Genomic DNA, 16,613 nt, shown 5'->3' on the forward strand with positions numbered 1-16,613 from the left:
AACTATGGTTTAGTTGGATGAAGTTTTGATCCAAGCTTGAAATGAAATGAAAAACTATAAATTTCTCAAAGAAAATGAAAATAAAAAGCTAAATGATATGAAAAATATGATAAAAGCTATGGAATACTTATGAAAATGCAAAATAAAAATGGTAGAAAAATTATACCTACTCTAAGCTCTTCACCAAGATTTTTTTCTTTTTTTATCCCCCTTCCTCACATCCTAGCCAACTTCTTCTTTTTCCAAAATGTGAATCCTAGCCTCTAATGAATAAAAAATATCTCTCCCTTAATGCATGCAAGTCCTTAGGTTCAAAACTCATCTAATGGTTAAAAATTATCTCTTGTTTTCTTTGCAAGGTGCCACCCTCCACCCTTGGATCCAGCCTCTCAAGATCATCCTATGGTTGAGAATGCTTAATGCCAAAGATTGGATTTTAAATGCTACCGAAACCAAGTGAAAAGACTATTTTTCCCTTATTAAAAAGTTTTCGATATTTAGGCCATTTTCTTGGAAAAACAATGTTCCCTCTTCATTTTCATGATTTTAAAGCACAAAAAATCTTCAAATAATATGAAATTAAGATATGAAAGTTGTCGTAAAAATTTGACCTTAGGAATGTCAAATTATGAAATTACTTCTATGAAGTATTTTAGTAATTTCATACCTCCCGAAGTGCTACCAAAGTTTTTAGAGCACCAAAAATCATTACATAATTTAAAAATATGATCTGAAATATTTCACAAAAAATTGACCTCGAGAAAGTCAAATTAAAAAAAATAACACTAAAGGGTATTTAGTGATTTAACACATTTGGAGGTATGATCAAAGTTTTCAATATTCCAAAACTCATCAAATAATATTAAATCATGATCCGAAGCTTTTTGCAAAACTTTGACCTCAAGAAGGTCAATTTACGAAAATACTTATAAGGGTATTTTAGTAATTTAACACTTTTCAAAGTGTGATCGGGGTTTTTGATGTGTAAAAATCATTAGATAACATCAATCATAATATGAAAATTTTCACGAAAATCTAACTTTGAGAAGTCAATATTACAAAATATCCCTAAGGGCATTTGAGTAATTTTACACTTTTTAAAATGCAATCAAACTTTTTAGTGCTTTAAAAAATCACAGATTCAATTTTAAATGAAATTGGTTCCAATTTGATTATGAATTTTGAAAGTTGACTTTAGTTCTAATCGTTTTAACTTAAATTTATGAAAGATAGCCATTTATTATCTCAAGCACAGTTACTCAAATTTGAAGAGCAATTTTTTTTGGAAAAAAGTTCAAAGAAATGGGGTTTTTTTTTTCAACTTTAACTTCCTTTGAACTCTTTGGCTTTTTCTCATTGGTTTCTTTATAAATTTATTGAGTTCTTTTATTCTTTGGATTCATTTGAATGCCTTAAGTGCATAGTTGTTTTTCTTTTTATTCTTTTTGTTTTTTATTCTTTTTCTTTGCTTGCCCTCTATCGCCATTTAAGAAAATTGCCTTATTTTGGCAAACCATTCCTAATAAAGGTTAATGCAAGAAAAATGATCATATGGAAAGAACTTTCTTGAGGTGTCAAAGAGTTCATGTCACTTTATAACAAAAGGTAGGTTGATCATAATTCAAATTGTCTTAAAAACAATAAGGTCTTTTTGTTTAGACAACGTGCCTCGAATATTGGATAAGGATAATTTTTAGGGTAAATGACTGAAAGGTTGGTGTGTTTGGGATCATCTCAAAAGATTTGGGTAGCTCTGATATCAGGAGATTTTTGAAGGTTCAACATAGCCTTGACTTATCAAATTATCACATCCAAACTCGAAAAAGATGTTGTGTTTATCTGATTTTCTAGGAATCCTTTTTTTTTTTTGAAATTGGTTGTTCAATTGCTCATTACTTAAGAAAAAAATATCACCCTTTTGTATTACAATATTATCAGGCGAAGGCAAGGTTTGCGAATTCAAGTTCATGTCTTTAGAGGGGTATGCTTGATGAGTGAAATCATTTGAATGGTTTGAAAAAGGTGAGAAGGTATTTGATGAGTTCATTTTTAATAGCAATCGTTAACTTTTTCGAGACACCTTTCACCTTTTATTTGAAAAGAAAACCCTTTTTCTTTTTTTCTCTTTTCTCTTTTTTCTTTTTTTAAGGCACTTTTTTTTCTTTCTGTTATTATGAAAATTAATTATATAGGGCTTTATTCAAATCCATTAATCAAAATCTTATAAAAATCAATCAAAGCATACAAAGATAATATTAAATTGAGATATATGTAAAAGAAAATAACTATTCAAATAGACGAAAAAGCATCATAAATAAAAAGAAATCTAAGTAACCCTTAACAAAAATTTAAAAAAGTTATTTCCACTTGACTCTGGCCTATCTCATCATTTTGATAATTACACCCATGTGTAGTCTGATTTAGATTTGACATCCAATCTCTTTTACATGTCAAAACATATTGACCTTGCTCTGATCAAACTTTAAACATTATGCTTGAATGTAGGATAACTTTTTATAGAGTGACCTATGTTTTCATTGTGGCAATCACATGTAACATTGGCATCATACCATTTGGGATAGGGAAGTTTCAATGGTTTTAGATGAATAGATGATACCAAATGACTCTTAACAAGTTTCAGGAATAACTCAATAGATGACATAAGAATTGGGTTAATGTGACTTCTTTCTTGATGAACTCACACTTTCTCGAACCACTTGTCTAATTATGGGGCCTTAAAACTAGTTTAGTAGAGGAAGAAGTAATAAGGATTTAAATCATAGGGTAATAGGGGGAATGGGTCGAGTATGGGTGGTATAGGATAAAAAATCTTAGTGATAAGCTTCTAAAGGTCATTGCCTGAGTCTTTGATGTTTTTTTCTTAGTGGTCAGGGTTTACTTAGCTCTTGTGGTCTCTTGCCCTTCAGTGTGACAATTTACCCCTCTATTTCTTTTTTCTTGTATGCACCCACTTTCTTCACCATCATCTACATCACCCCCTTTAATCATGCCAGTCTTTATTTCTATGTTTTAAAAGGTTAACCTATTTGGAACCAAATTAGCCTCAACTAAACATTTGGGTGCATGTTCTATCAGAATCACCTTGTCCTATTTCTTTTACCATGACCAATTTTACTGTAGCCTAAAGCACTATTTGTTATCCCAATGTTAATAAAAAACCTTCATAAATATTAGGTTTTGCCTTAGTGTCAAAATTTAGTTACTTGGCCTTCACCAATGCTACCCATAAGTGCCATAATGGCATCAGGCATTAGGGTTATGCCATTTTGGATATGGTAGTTTGAGAGGTTCATTAGGGATAAGGCCAATAAGGTGATTTTTTCAAAGTTATAGATAGAGGTCTGTGTAGGAGATAGGCATTGGGTCAGTAGGAGTTCTTTTTCTAGTATTGGTGGTGTAAGTTTTTTTGTTCCAAATTTGGATTACCTAGTTGGGAAAATGGTTGTATGGTTGATGCTAGAGTGAATTGAGGAACTCTGGGTCAAAAATTAGGTTGATACATTGGTTAAGGATGTGGTGGTGGAATAACAAGCTGAATAAGTAGTTATGGAATGTAAGGTGGATGACATGAGTTTAGGTGTGGAATTCTCGGAGGTTGCATAAAGTTTGCAGGCCTAATCTTGGGTGCTTGGAAAAAAGGTTGAAAGTAGCTAAGGGAAGGATTTGAGTATAGGTTTGGACTTAGGATAATAGGTGAGGGCTGTTTGAAACCTAATAACTCTATGTTAGAAATCAAACTTTTAAGTTCAGTCATTTGTGTGGTTAAGTCATTTATTTCTTTCTTGACCTTGTTTAAACTCTGATATTTATTCGAGACACAATGTGCATCAAGATCCTTCTGAGGCATGTTAAGCCTAGTAAGAACTAGTTGATCTTGATTTTATTGAATTGAAAATGATGAAGACCCTTGAGGAGAAACAAACTTAACCTTACCATGAGTTTTAACTATTTCTACTAATTAAGTAATCTGTTGTTTCATTTCCTGAAGTGCATGCCCATATTCCTCTTGATTTAACTCCAATGCACTAATTCTTACCTCCAATTAATCTTTTATTTTCATCTTTTTTATACCCACCAAGATAGACATTTTATTTTAGTGTTTAGAACAAAAAGTTTATGTTATTACTTCTTACTAAATGAATGACATAGAACAAATTACAACACACAAAACATGTTTATGAGTGCATGAATATGATAAGGATGCCAAAAAATGTCATGAAATGCAAAAATGCCTAAGACAATGGATTTTCATATTTACAAGGCCTAAATGATAAAAGTTACATCACCTAAAAATATGCAAGAAATGCAATGTCTTATTGCGGGGTAATGAATGCAATTTTATACAGTGCATGTTTTATAGAATCCTATTATTCATGGATCCACATGTGTGAACTGCAATGACTAACTGTATGCCTAATGAGATGCATAGTTATGACTGATGCAATATACTTGTGTGAAATGCATTGACATATTATATGCATGAGAGTTTTTTACATGAAATGTGATGACTGTGTTATGCCGACCCAGTGAAATCGACACAACCTTAAGATATGCAATAAAATAGAATGCATGTACTATTTATTAGGATATGCATTAAATGGAATGCATGTATTATCTATTAATATATGTATGAGATGAAATACATGTATTTAGATTTTTGTGAGATGGAATGCATGTATTGTCTATTAAGATGTGTATAAAATGGAATGCATGTATGTCTATTATGATGTACATGAGATGGATTACATGTATTATCTATTATGATATGCTTGAGATGGACTACATGAATTATCTATTTATATGTGCATGAAATAAGCTACATGTATTATTTTTTACGATGTACATGAGATGAAATATATGTACTATCTATTTAGATGTGGGTGGAAAGGAATGCATGTAATATCTTATTATTCTTAACTCTAAAAACATGAAAATGTATGCAAACAGGATCAAATGAAATGCAAGGAACAAAACAACATTGACTCTCTCTTTTTTTCTTTTTTCTAAAAGGTGGAAAAAAATTCAAAAACCTAATTTTTTCGTCCATACAGAATAATTATATTCAAAAATTATTTTCTATTTTTTTATTTTTTGCTTTTGGTTTTTATTTGGCCAATAAACAAAGAATTTAAGTAAAACTTTCCCTTTTTTTTGGAAAATTTTGTTTTTATTGTTGTTTTGTGGATTTTCTTGGATTTTTTCTTTTTGTACTGTTTTATTAGATACCAAAAAAAATTTATTTTAACACATTTCTTGATGATACACATTTTGGATAAACATCAAGCGAATCAAACTATATGTTAGAAGAAAATTCTTTTAAAAGAATGCTTTTATTATTATTATTATTATTATTATTATTATTCTCTTTTTTTTTTCAAAATTTTAGTCTTATTCATACCATTATTAACCCTAAATACAGATTGTATCAAAGAGTTTTTTCATGTGACTTATTTAGGGTAATTTTCGTAGAAAGGGTGCGAAATGGCTCTACCTAAGGCTAGCTTCCTAAAACTCACTATCTACTGGGCTATGGAATTGATGCATCTAAAGTTTCTCAAATCATTCCTTACATCATCGTCCATTATATATTAATAAGGTACCCTTATCCTCACCCATTATAGGCTATTATTAAAAAAAGTTTAATTTGAGTTAGAGTATTTTACTAGCCATTGCGAATGTTTACACCTCACAAGAGCATAGCTATTTTACTTCCTCCTAAAAAGGGTTACAGCCTAAATATAGAGCTTATGCAATACAAATGTCAGTATGTGAAAGAACATACAAACCTTTCACACTTTCTTAAAATACCCCTATCCTAAATTCCCTACAATTATTAAAAATAGGATAAATAACAACAATTTAAAATAAATGACATTGTATACATCCCATTTAGTCTAAGGTATTTTTTAATTTAATTTTAGGATTTTAGTATTTTGTTTAGTTTAGGATTATTTATTTTGTTAATTAATTGATTTATGGTTTTTTTAAAAAAAAGAATAAAGGGAAAAGCTTGATTCAGTTTGAAGTATAATGTTCTAATTGAAAAAGGGAATGTATTGATTTGAGAGGTGAACTTGGATTAGAAATCTAAAATTGACTTTGATTAGGAGATTAAAACCAAGAAAAACCTTTTCTTATTGTGATTTGGATTAGAGGCCTATAAAAAGACCCCTTTGTATCAATTAGAAATAATGAAGAATCAATTAGAAAAAATCAAGAGAGAAAAAGTAAAAAAAAAAAAAAGAAAAACTTAAGACTTTTTTTTTTTTTTAGGTTTATTAATTAGGACTTTAATTTGAAATTTTTGAGTTGGGAAAAGAAGTTGAGAAGAAACATAATGAGAGGTTGTGTTGGTGTTGCTAGTAGGAAAAGAAAGTGGTCAAGGATTGAACAAAGGCATTAATGGGAGTGGGCAAGTACTATTACATAGACCCATGTCACAAATCCCACCAATTTTTAACCCAAGTAATATCCCACCCGTGATTTGGCTTCTTTGCTATATGTTCTTTTTTTTTGTCATTTATTTGATTCCATTTATTTATTTAGTTTATGTATATTTGATTTTTGTATATAATTTTAATTATTTGAAGAAGATAAAGGAAGTTTTATTTGGTAAGAAAAAATTAAATGTATATTTTTGGAATAAATGAAAGTTCAACCAATGATGAAATTCTAAGGAAGTTATAGGTGTGTAATTTTTTTAGGAATTTCTAGGTGAGAAACCTTTTTCTAAATTCGATCAAAGCATTGGAAGAGTTAAAATTGATCTCAATATAAAAAATTTTATTTATTTTTAATTTGAAATTTTAAAATTGAAAACAAATTGTGATGATTTTATAATTGATTAAATTTTGATTATTTGATTATTGTCTTTTATTGAATTTTGTATTTGATTATTGTATTTTATTAGATTTTGTGTATTAAATTCTATAAAATATTTAATAAATCCAATGACAGGGCCTTTTTAAGCAAATAGGTGTGTTACTTGAATACTTTTGAGGTGAGAAATATTTTTAGGGGTTGACCAAAGTGTTAGAGAAAAACTAAAAATATGTCCAATATTAAAATACTTAAATTAACAAAAACAAAAATAAATTAATAATAATAAGTTAAGAGACCATTTAAATTTAGGCTAAAAATTAATTTAAGATTAATTGGTACCAATTTGTGGGCATTATAGGGGTGCTATAACGTTCCCTACATGTAATTGAACTCTCAAACCCAGTTCTGTTTAGAAGAGCAGAACCTATTCTTTTAGAAATCCTTAGTCAAGCTTAGGATAACTTTAGAAGGGTAGATTTACTTAGGTGGCCAATCACACCTAGATAAAAAAAAAAATTGATGGTGACTCCATGTTTTGTGTTTAATGGGTTGGTTTTCAGACCTAGACATTATGACAGTTTGACATCTCCACTAGGGACTTAGAAAGCCAAGCTAGTTTTTAATCTTAGATTATTTTAAGCCTTATTTGGATGGTCTTAATGTATTTATTTTTGTTATTTTTCATTTTTACTAATTTCTTTATTTAATTTTTTTGTTTTATTTATTTGTCTAAGCATGAAAGTTTGTCTAATTATTTTCCTTAACACACACTATACATACACTTCATGCATTAAGCTCTCTACCTAAGCTTTGTCCTCTTTTAGGGGGGAGTACGCAATAATTTCGTGTGAGCTAGCTAAAACTCCCACTCAAATTAAACTTTTTTCATTTGAAGCTTATCATGGGTAAGGATTGAGGTGTCTTACTAGTTTGTAATGGACGAAGATATAGGGAACAATTTGGGAACCTTTATATTATCAACATATCCTAACCCTACATATATAATAACCTAAAAGGCCAACCCTAGGTTAGAGTCATGTCTATCCATTGTTAGAATGTAACCCAAGTTAAGACACATAAAGGAACTTTTTGTAAAGAGTTTGGGTTTATTTAGTTTTTCGTGCTTGTTATGTCACAAATATTAAGATATTCATATATTTATTCATCCATGCATCATTGAATTTCTATGTATCTAGCATCTAATGCATACATTCATCTATTCATGCATCATAAAATAATCATGTTAACCTAGGTAGTCATTTGTTCATTTGTGCATCATTATGGGGCAAACATCAACTCATGCATCCATTCATGTAATCATTTGTCAATCCATGCATCATTAAATTGTGATGTGCACCCATGTATCATTAAATTGTTATGTATCACATTCAATAGGTGTATTCATTTATTCATTCACGTATGTAGAAGAATGTTTCTAACAAGTTAGGATGATTCTTGACATCTAGTAACATATCATCCTAGTTGTGGTAAAAATGTTCAAGGAAAGCTTAATTTTTGTATCAAGCTAGAATTCTAGTAGAAAACAAGCTCTTCACTTTCAAAAGATGAAAAAAGGTACAAGAAGAGATGAAGAGGCAATTAGAAGATATGACTGAATTGCTAAAGAATCTAAATAGAGGGAAAACAGTGGTTGAAAATATTGATGATCTAATATAACGACTTAGTTTTGAGCCATATTCCAAATAGACTTTTCAAGGGGCCCAACATAAAATGCCATTTACGGTAAACTTCCTCTACATGCATGCTGACATGCCTTTAACTATTGCTCCTACTTACATGGCTCATTTCTTTGACCCAATTCAAGTTCCTAATTTGGATGATCTAAAAGAACAAGAAAAGCTAAAGACAAACACAATAGAAACCAAAAAAGGTTTTAGATCCTAACAAAAAATGGATTTTATTGAAGAAATACTTCGAGTTATTAAGGGAATGGATTTTTATGGTTCAATGAATGCTACTGAACTGTGCTTGGTCCCTAATGTGGTCATTCCACCCAAGTTTAAAGTCCTTGAGTTTGAAATGTGTGATAGAACCAAATGCCCCATGATATATGTCACTATGTATTACCGTAAGATGACTGCACATGCACATAATGAAAAGTTGCTTATCTATGTTTTTCAAGATAGCCTTCCTGCATCTCTTTAATAAGGTATGTCCAATTAGGTAGGTCTCACATCTGTGGTTGGAAAGAACTAGCTAGAGCATTCATCACACAATATAAGCACATAATAGATTTGGCTTCAGACTGTTTGTCTTTACAAAGTATAAAAAAGATAAACACTAAAAGCTTTAAGAAATATGCCTACAGATGGAAGGATGCTGCAGCTTAAGTTCAACCACCGCTTGTCATAACATATAGATCCATAAATTTATAGCTAGACACAACTAAGAAGTCACCACCAATCTTTTTTATGGGTGTGATTGGCTACCTAATGAATCTATCCTTTTAAGGAGCTTATAGGTTTGACGAAAAGTCCCTAAAAAAATAGGTTCTGATCTACTAATCAAAATAGGATTTAGGAGTTTGGTTACATATGGGGAAGATTATAACACCCTCACATACTCATCCAAAATATGGTACCATTTTATTTTAAATTATCCTAAGGTCTTGATGCTAATAGTCTTAAATTTTATATTGAAAATAATTTTTAAGATTCTCTATCAATCTGGTAGAATTCTTAAAAATATTTTCTCACTTTAAGAGTATTCAAAAATCTTATTTGTTTTCTTAAACAAGCTCTGTCGTCGAAAAAAGATTTAATCATTTTTAATTCATTTTTTATTTGATTTTTTTATTAAAAATATATCTAATTATTCCACCATTTGGGCCAAATTAAAAATGTCTTCTCACATTAAAATTTCTTAGATAATTATCCATTTGTGATTACTAAGAATTTCATCCTTGGAATTTATTTTTTATTTTACAAGTTTTATTTCTAAATTTTTCACCATTTGAGTTTATATAGAAATTTTTTTTTTATTGTTGGAAAAAAATAATATGACAATTATTTTTTGAAGTTTCATTTAAATTCTTCCACCATTTGGGATACATTTAAAGAAATTTCTCACTTAGAGATTTCTTAAGAAATTTATCATTTGAAATTTCTAAAAATCTAATTTATTGGATGATTGTCAAATATTTTCAACTAAATTACTTTTTATTTGAAAAAGAATACAATTACTTTTATTGAAATTTCATCTAAATTATTCTACCATTTGGGATAAATTTAGAGAAAATTTTCATCTAGAGATTTCTTAGGAAATTTATCATTTGAAATTTCAAAGAATCTCATCATTGGGTAATTAGTATTTAAATTCCTAAAATTTTTATTAAATTTTTTTATTTTCTTTTTTTTTAATTGAAAATAAATACTAATTATTATTATTGAAACTTTGTCTAAATTATTCCACCATTTAAAACAAATTTTTTTAAAAAAATTCACTTAGGAATTTTATAGAAATTAACTTTTTGTAATTTTTAAAAATTTCATTATTGGATAATTAGTATTTGTTTTCAAAAACAAATTATTTTGTTTTATATTTTTATTTTATTTTTTTCAATTTTTCTTAAAATTAGTCATGTAAAAAAAATACTGCAAAAATAAACAAATAAAAAATAAAACCAAAACAGCAAAGTCTTGATTCGGTGACTAGAAGGTGTAGCTTGGCGGCAAAAAGGATAACGGCTCTAGAGGCGCGGCTCAAGCTCAGCTCGGCTAAAGAATCGGCTCAACAATTTTAGCTCGAGTAAGCTACAAACCAGGTTGAAGCGCGAATCATCCTGGATCAACACATGGATCTTGCAACTTTCTAAACACTAAAACAACGTCATTTCCTAACATTACAAAAACCCTAAATTTTTTGTTTTTTTCAAATCTCATATGTTCCCTTTCTCTCTTCTTCTTTTTTCTCTCATTTTTTCTCTCTAGAAAAGAACATCGATTGAATCTTCATCGGATTTTGAAACTTCATACTGAAATTTGGGTTGAGTCACCGAAAGTTCATCAATTTCTGAAAAATTGACATCAAAAATTGGAAATCTCATCAGAAACTCGTAGCAATCTTCAAAGATCATTAAAAAATTCCACTGAAAACTGAGATTTCCAAAAAAAATTTCAAACAAAAAATATATATATATTTTTACAAAAAATCTCCTAACAAATTTTTATATTTTTTGGCCATTTTTGCGTGTGTTTTTCTTCTCTAATCCGTGTGCTTTGCTACTTAATATGGGTCATATTTATAGGGTTCTAATCCAAAGAACCCTAATCGAGAAAGGGTTTTAATTTTCTTCAAACTCCAGGGTCAAACTTTAAGTCTAACCCAAACTGAGACAAACAATCTCATTCAAACTCAACCATTTGATTTTTTTTTGTTTTTTCATTTATTTTATTTTTATTTTTATTTTTATTAATAAAAACAATTAGAAACCCAGATAGATTGGAGTGTTTACAACTATCCCTCTTTGCGCATTTTGTATGAAACAAGAATTGTGTAAAGATGTTGACAACCCAATCAAGAATCAACTTGACACTTTTTTTTAAGCATACTCAGATGTCTTGAATAACATAAAAACTTCTCTAAATGAAGGTTTAAGACTTTGAAAAATAAATAAAGCTCTTCTAAGCAGAGGTTCAATGACTTTTGAAAAGTAAATAAGGCTCCTTTAAACAGAGGCTTAACAACTTTTGAGAAATAAATAAAGCTCCTCTAAGTAGAGACTCAATGACTTTTGAAAAGTAAACAAGACTGCTCTAAATAGAGGCTCAATGACTTTGAAAAATAAATAAAGCTTCTTGACAATCATGTCCAGAAGTCTTATAGATCATCAAAAGAAATTATAGGAGATTATGCCTAGAGGTCTTAGAAATCATTCATAATATTGAGAAATATCATTTTCTAAGGATTAGAACCTTACCTCAGAGGTCTTTTTTTTCCGAATGAGAATTTAAAATTCTTTCATTGAAAAGTTTTCATATCTATCTTTTTCATGTAGGATCTTAAAATATCCCTGCTTCCTAAATTCATGCACTAGACATTCTTAAATGCAATGCATACTATGCACTAGATATTCAAAAATGCAATGCATGTTATGCAAATGTCAATTAATTAATTTTTTTTCAATTGGGGTACTCAAGTTTCTCAAGCTTTTTTTTTAGATCTCAAACTCTTTAATCTTCAAGTATTAAGACCAAATTGATTTGATTCTTAATCATATTTCCATATTTCCTTTTAATGAAATCTTTACTCTCTAAATTCAATGTCTTTGCTAGAAGTTGAACATTTCATGTTTGCCTTTACCACCCTTAACCTTTCCAAGGTAATGTAAAAAATTTTTAATGCTACTATTCATTTATCAATCATTATTTCAATTTCAAAAAGTAAAAATGCAATCACACATTTCTTCCATTACAAGGTATTAAAGGGAAAAGTCAAGGGATAGATTGGGAATAAATGAGAAATAATCATTAAAAGAGAGACACAAGGAATGAAATGAAATACCTCTTATTTAAAGCACAACTTTGGCCATTGAACAATGTAAAAAAGAAAAAGATTTACAAAGATGGGTATGGGGTAATAATGCCTAAAATAAACAATCAAATAATCACGATAACATATCTTGAAGCCTTTTCAGTCACCTGATGCACTTAACAACTTAGAGCTTACCAGAACACGCTAGCTTTCATGTTGGTAAATTATTAAATTTGATGTTGTATCCTCATTCTCATGTAAGCTACCTTTCCAAGTTTTTAACTCAAATGGACCATTATTTTGACTCAAACCTTCCTTTTAAGGTTTTTGATTTAAGTCTTCTTTTTTCTTTTTTTATTTTTTATTTTTTATTTTTTTTTATTTTTTTATTTTTTTCATTTTTTTAAGCATAGTATTTCTTCACAGCATCAAAATTTATAGGATTAGGCAAATCATCTCCATCCATCTTTACTAATATTAATGTTCTATCAGATAAAGCTCGTTTCACTATATATGACTTTTTTCAATTCGAAGTCCACTTTCCTCATTATCATGCTAGCTTAGAAGAATTCTTTTCAAAATCAAATCCTCTTCTCGAAAGTAATAAGGCCAAACTTTTTATCATGAGCTCTCATCATTCTTCTCTGATATAGCTGAATATGACATAATGTTGTCAATTTCTTCTTTTCAATGAAATTCAATTACTCATACCTTTTTCGAATCCATTCAGCTTCTTTCAGTCCAAATTTCTTTAAAACCCTCAAGGATTGGATCTATACTTCCACCAGCAATATGGTTTCTATTCCATAAACCAAAAAAAATGGGGTTGCCCTAGTATAGGTATACACTAATGTTTGATAAGCATATAAAGCAAATGGTAACTTCTTATATCAATCTTTATAATTTTCGATCATCTTTTTAATAATTTTTTTTATATTCTTATTTGCCACCTTGATTGCCCCATTCATTTTTTAGCAATATGGTGTTGAATTATGATGTTTGATTTTATACTAGCACATATTTTCTGTATTATCTTACTGTTTAAATTTTTAGTATTATCTAAAATGATTGTTTTTTAAAGTCTATATCTATAAATGACCTCTATTTATATGAACTTGTAGACTACAGATCATGTCACACATCTAAATAAAGTTACTCCCACTCATTTTGTGAAATAATTTATTATCATGAAAATGAACATATGCCTATTAAAAGCCTTTGGAGTAATAGCACCAATGACATCCATGCCCTACATAAAGAATGGGTAGGGTGATGCCAAAACATGTAAAGTAGTCGATAGAACATGGATTTTATCAGCATAGATCTGGCATTTGTGACATTTTTATGCATAGTCAATACAATCACTTGTCATTGTCAACCAATAATACTCGACTCTTATGATTTGTTTGGTCATCATATGTCCACTTGCAAGTGCCCCATATATTCTATCATGCGCTTTCTTAATAATTTTTTTCACCTAACCGTATTTACACATCTTAATAATACTTGATCACGGTTTCTTTTATATAAAATATCTCTATCCAAGAAGAAACTCATAGCTAGTCTCTAGATGACTCTTTTATCATTATTAGTTGCTTAGTCTGGGTATTGCTAATTTTTAATAAACTACAAGATATCATAATACCATGATTTTTCATCTTTCTCCTCTTCTACATTAAAATAATGAACTAGCATATCCTTAATAACTAGCTTGATAGGTTGAATATCGTATTATCATTAACTCAAATCATTGCTACTAGAGTAGCCAAGGCATCAACAATCAGATTCTCCTCATAAGGTAAATGATTAAACTGAATGTCTTCAAACTACTTGATCAACTATAGGATATACTTATGATATGGAATGAGTTTTGAATCTCTCATCTCCCATTCTCTTTTCAATTGATATATAACTAAAGTTGAGTCTTCAAACATTTTTAATACTCTAATCATTCTATTTATAATAGCAAGTAAACCCATGACACAGGCCTTGTATTCAGTGATGTTATTTGTGTAATTGAAATTCAACTTTATTGTTATAAAATAATAGTGTTCTTCTAGAGAAATCAAAATTGCCCTAATTCTACATCCCAAAGTATTGGCAGCTTTATTAAAGTACATTTTCCAACACTTCTCATCATGCTCTTCCTTTTTAAGTTGAAAATAGTCATCAAATTTTTATCAAAAAATTCTAACTTCATTGGCTCATAATTTTTAGTAGCATGATTGTGAGAAACTCAACTATAGCACTTCCTTTAATTACCTTCTAGCTCACATATACAATGTCATATTCTGAGAGCATTACTTGTCATCGAGTAATTCTTCAAGACAATGAAGACTTCTTAAAGATATATTTGATTGGATCTAATTTTACTATAAGCCAGATAGTATGATAGAGTATTTACTATTTGAGTCTTTGGGCTATCCAAGCTAATACATAATATATCTTCTTTAAAAAAGAATACTTTGACTAATATTTTGTAAACTTTTTACTCAGGTAATAGATAGCTCTCTCTCTTTTCTGCTAGACTCATCTTGTTGTCCCAAAACATATCCCATTGACTTCTCTCACACTATCAAATATAAGATTAGAGATCTCCTTAGAACGGGTGACACCAACACTAGAGGATTTGACAAGTACTACTTAATTTTATCAAAAGCCTTTTGGCATTTCTCATTCCATTCTCCAGGATTATTCTTAGGAAAAAGCTTAAAATGGGATCACACTTATAGGTAAGCTGAGAAATGAACTGAGAAATGTAGTTTAGTCTACCCAAAAAGCCTCAAACTTCTTTCAATGTGCTTGGAGGTGACAAATTTAGAATAGCTCTTATTTTGTCAAAATCGACTTCAATCCCTCTTTCACTGACCATAATCAAAGGTCTCTTAGAACAGGTGGCACCAACACTGAAGGATTTAAAAAGTATTGATTAATTTTATTAAAAGCCTATTGGCATTCCTCATTCCATTTTTTAGGATTATTCTTACAAAAAAACTTAAAAATGGGATCACATTTATAAGTAAGTTGAGAAGTAAACTGAGAAATGTAGTTCAATTTACCAGAAGGCCTCAAACTTTTTTTGATATGCTTAGAGGTGACTAATTTTGAATAGCTTATATTTTGTTAGGATCAACTTCAATCCCTCTTTTACTAACCACGAAGCCTAGCAACTTTTCTGAGTTTGCCCTAAATGTATATTAGGCTAGATTCAACTTGAGTTGGAATTTTCTCAACCTCTCAAAAAAATTTTTGAGTATGGTGACATTATCTTTATCTTCACGAGATTTTGTAATCATATCATCTATATACACCTCGATCTCTTTGTGCATTATGTCATGAAAGAGCATTACCATGGTTGTTTAATAAGTTGCTTTAGCATTCTTTAAACCAAATGGCATAACATTGTAACAAAATGTACCCCACATGGTCACGAAAATAGTCTTTCTCATGTCATCTTCAGCCATTTTTATCTGATTATATCTTAAGAATTGATCCATGAAGGAAAATACAAAATGCTTGACCGTATTATCCATCAGTGTGTCAATATGAGGCAAAGGAAAGTTATCCTTCGGGTTAGCCCTATTCAAGTCACGATAATCCACACGTATCCACACCTTTTCCATTTTTCTTAGGGATTGGTACTATATTGGCTACCCATTTTAGATACTTGGCCACTTGCAGGAAACCTGCATCAAATTGTTTCTTCACCTCTTCTTTAATCTTTAATAGCATTCCAAGCTTTATTCACCTCGATCTCTATTGGACTAGTTTATATTCTGGTTTTAAAGGCAATTTATGTTCCACTATTTTTGTGCTAAGTCTAGGCATACCTTTATAAGATCAAGCAAACACATTTACAAATTCTTGAAGTAGATCTTTCAATCTTTACCTATTTGTTAATGAAAGTGAAGTGCCAATTTTAACTTCTTTTTTATTTTTTTCATTTCCTAAGTTCACCAATTCAATTATCTCCTGATGATGCTCAATTGGTCTATTTTCTTGCTTAATTAATCTTATTAGGTCTTGAGGGAAAGCATATTCCTCATAATCATCCTCGTTATCAAGTTTATTAGCATTAATTGAATTTCTAAAATTAACCCATTGATCGTTATCATGATTATCCTCATGTTTATTTAAAGGCCTGAAATTGAATGAAATTGAATATGTTGGCAAAATGTATTGGGAAAATAAAAAAAAAAGAATTAGCAATAAAAGAAATGAATGAAAATGCATCCTTCCTAATCTTTATTAAAATAATAATAAATAAATGGTCCATG

The sequence above is a fragment of the Durio zibethinus genome, chromosome 24 (assembly GCF_047325235.1).
Source record: "Durio zibethinus cultivar Kanyao isolate XHJ-2024 chromosome 24, ASM4732523v1, whole genome shotgun sequence".
Taxonomy (NCBI): Eukaryota; Viridiplantae; Streptophyta; class Magnoliopsida; order Malvales; family Malvaceae; genus Durio; species Durio zibethinus.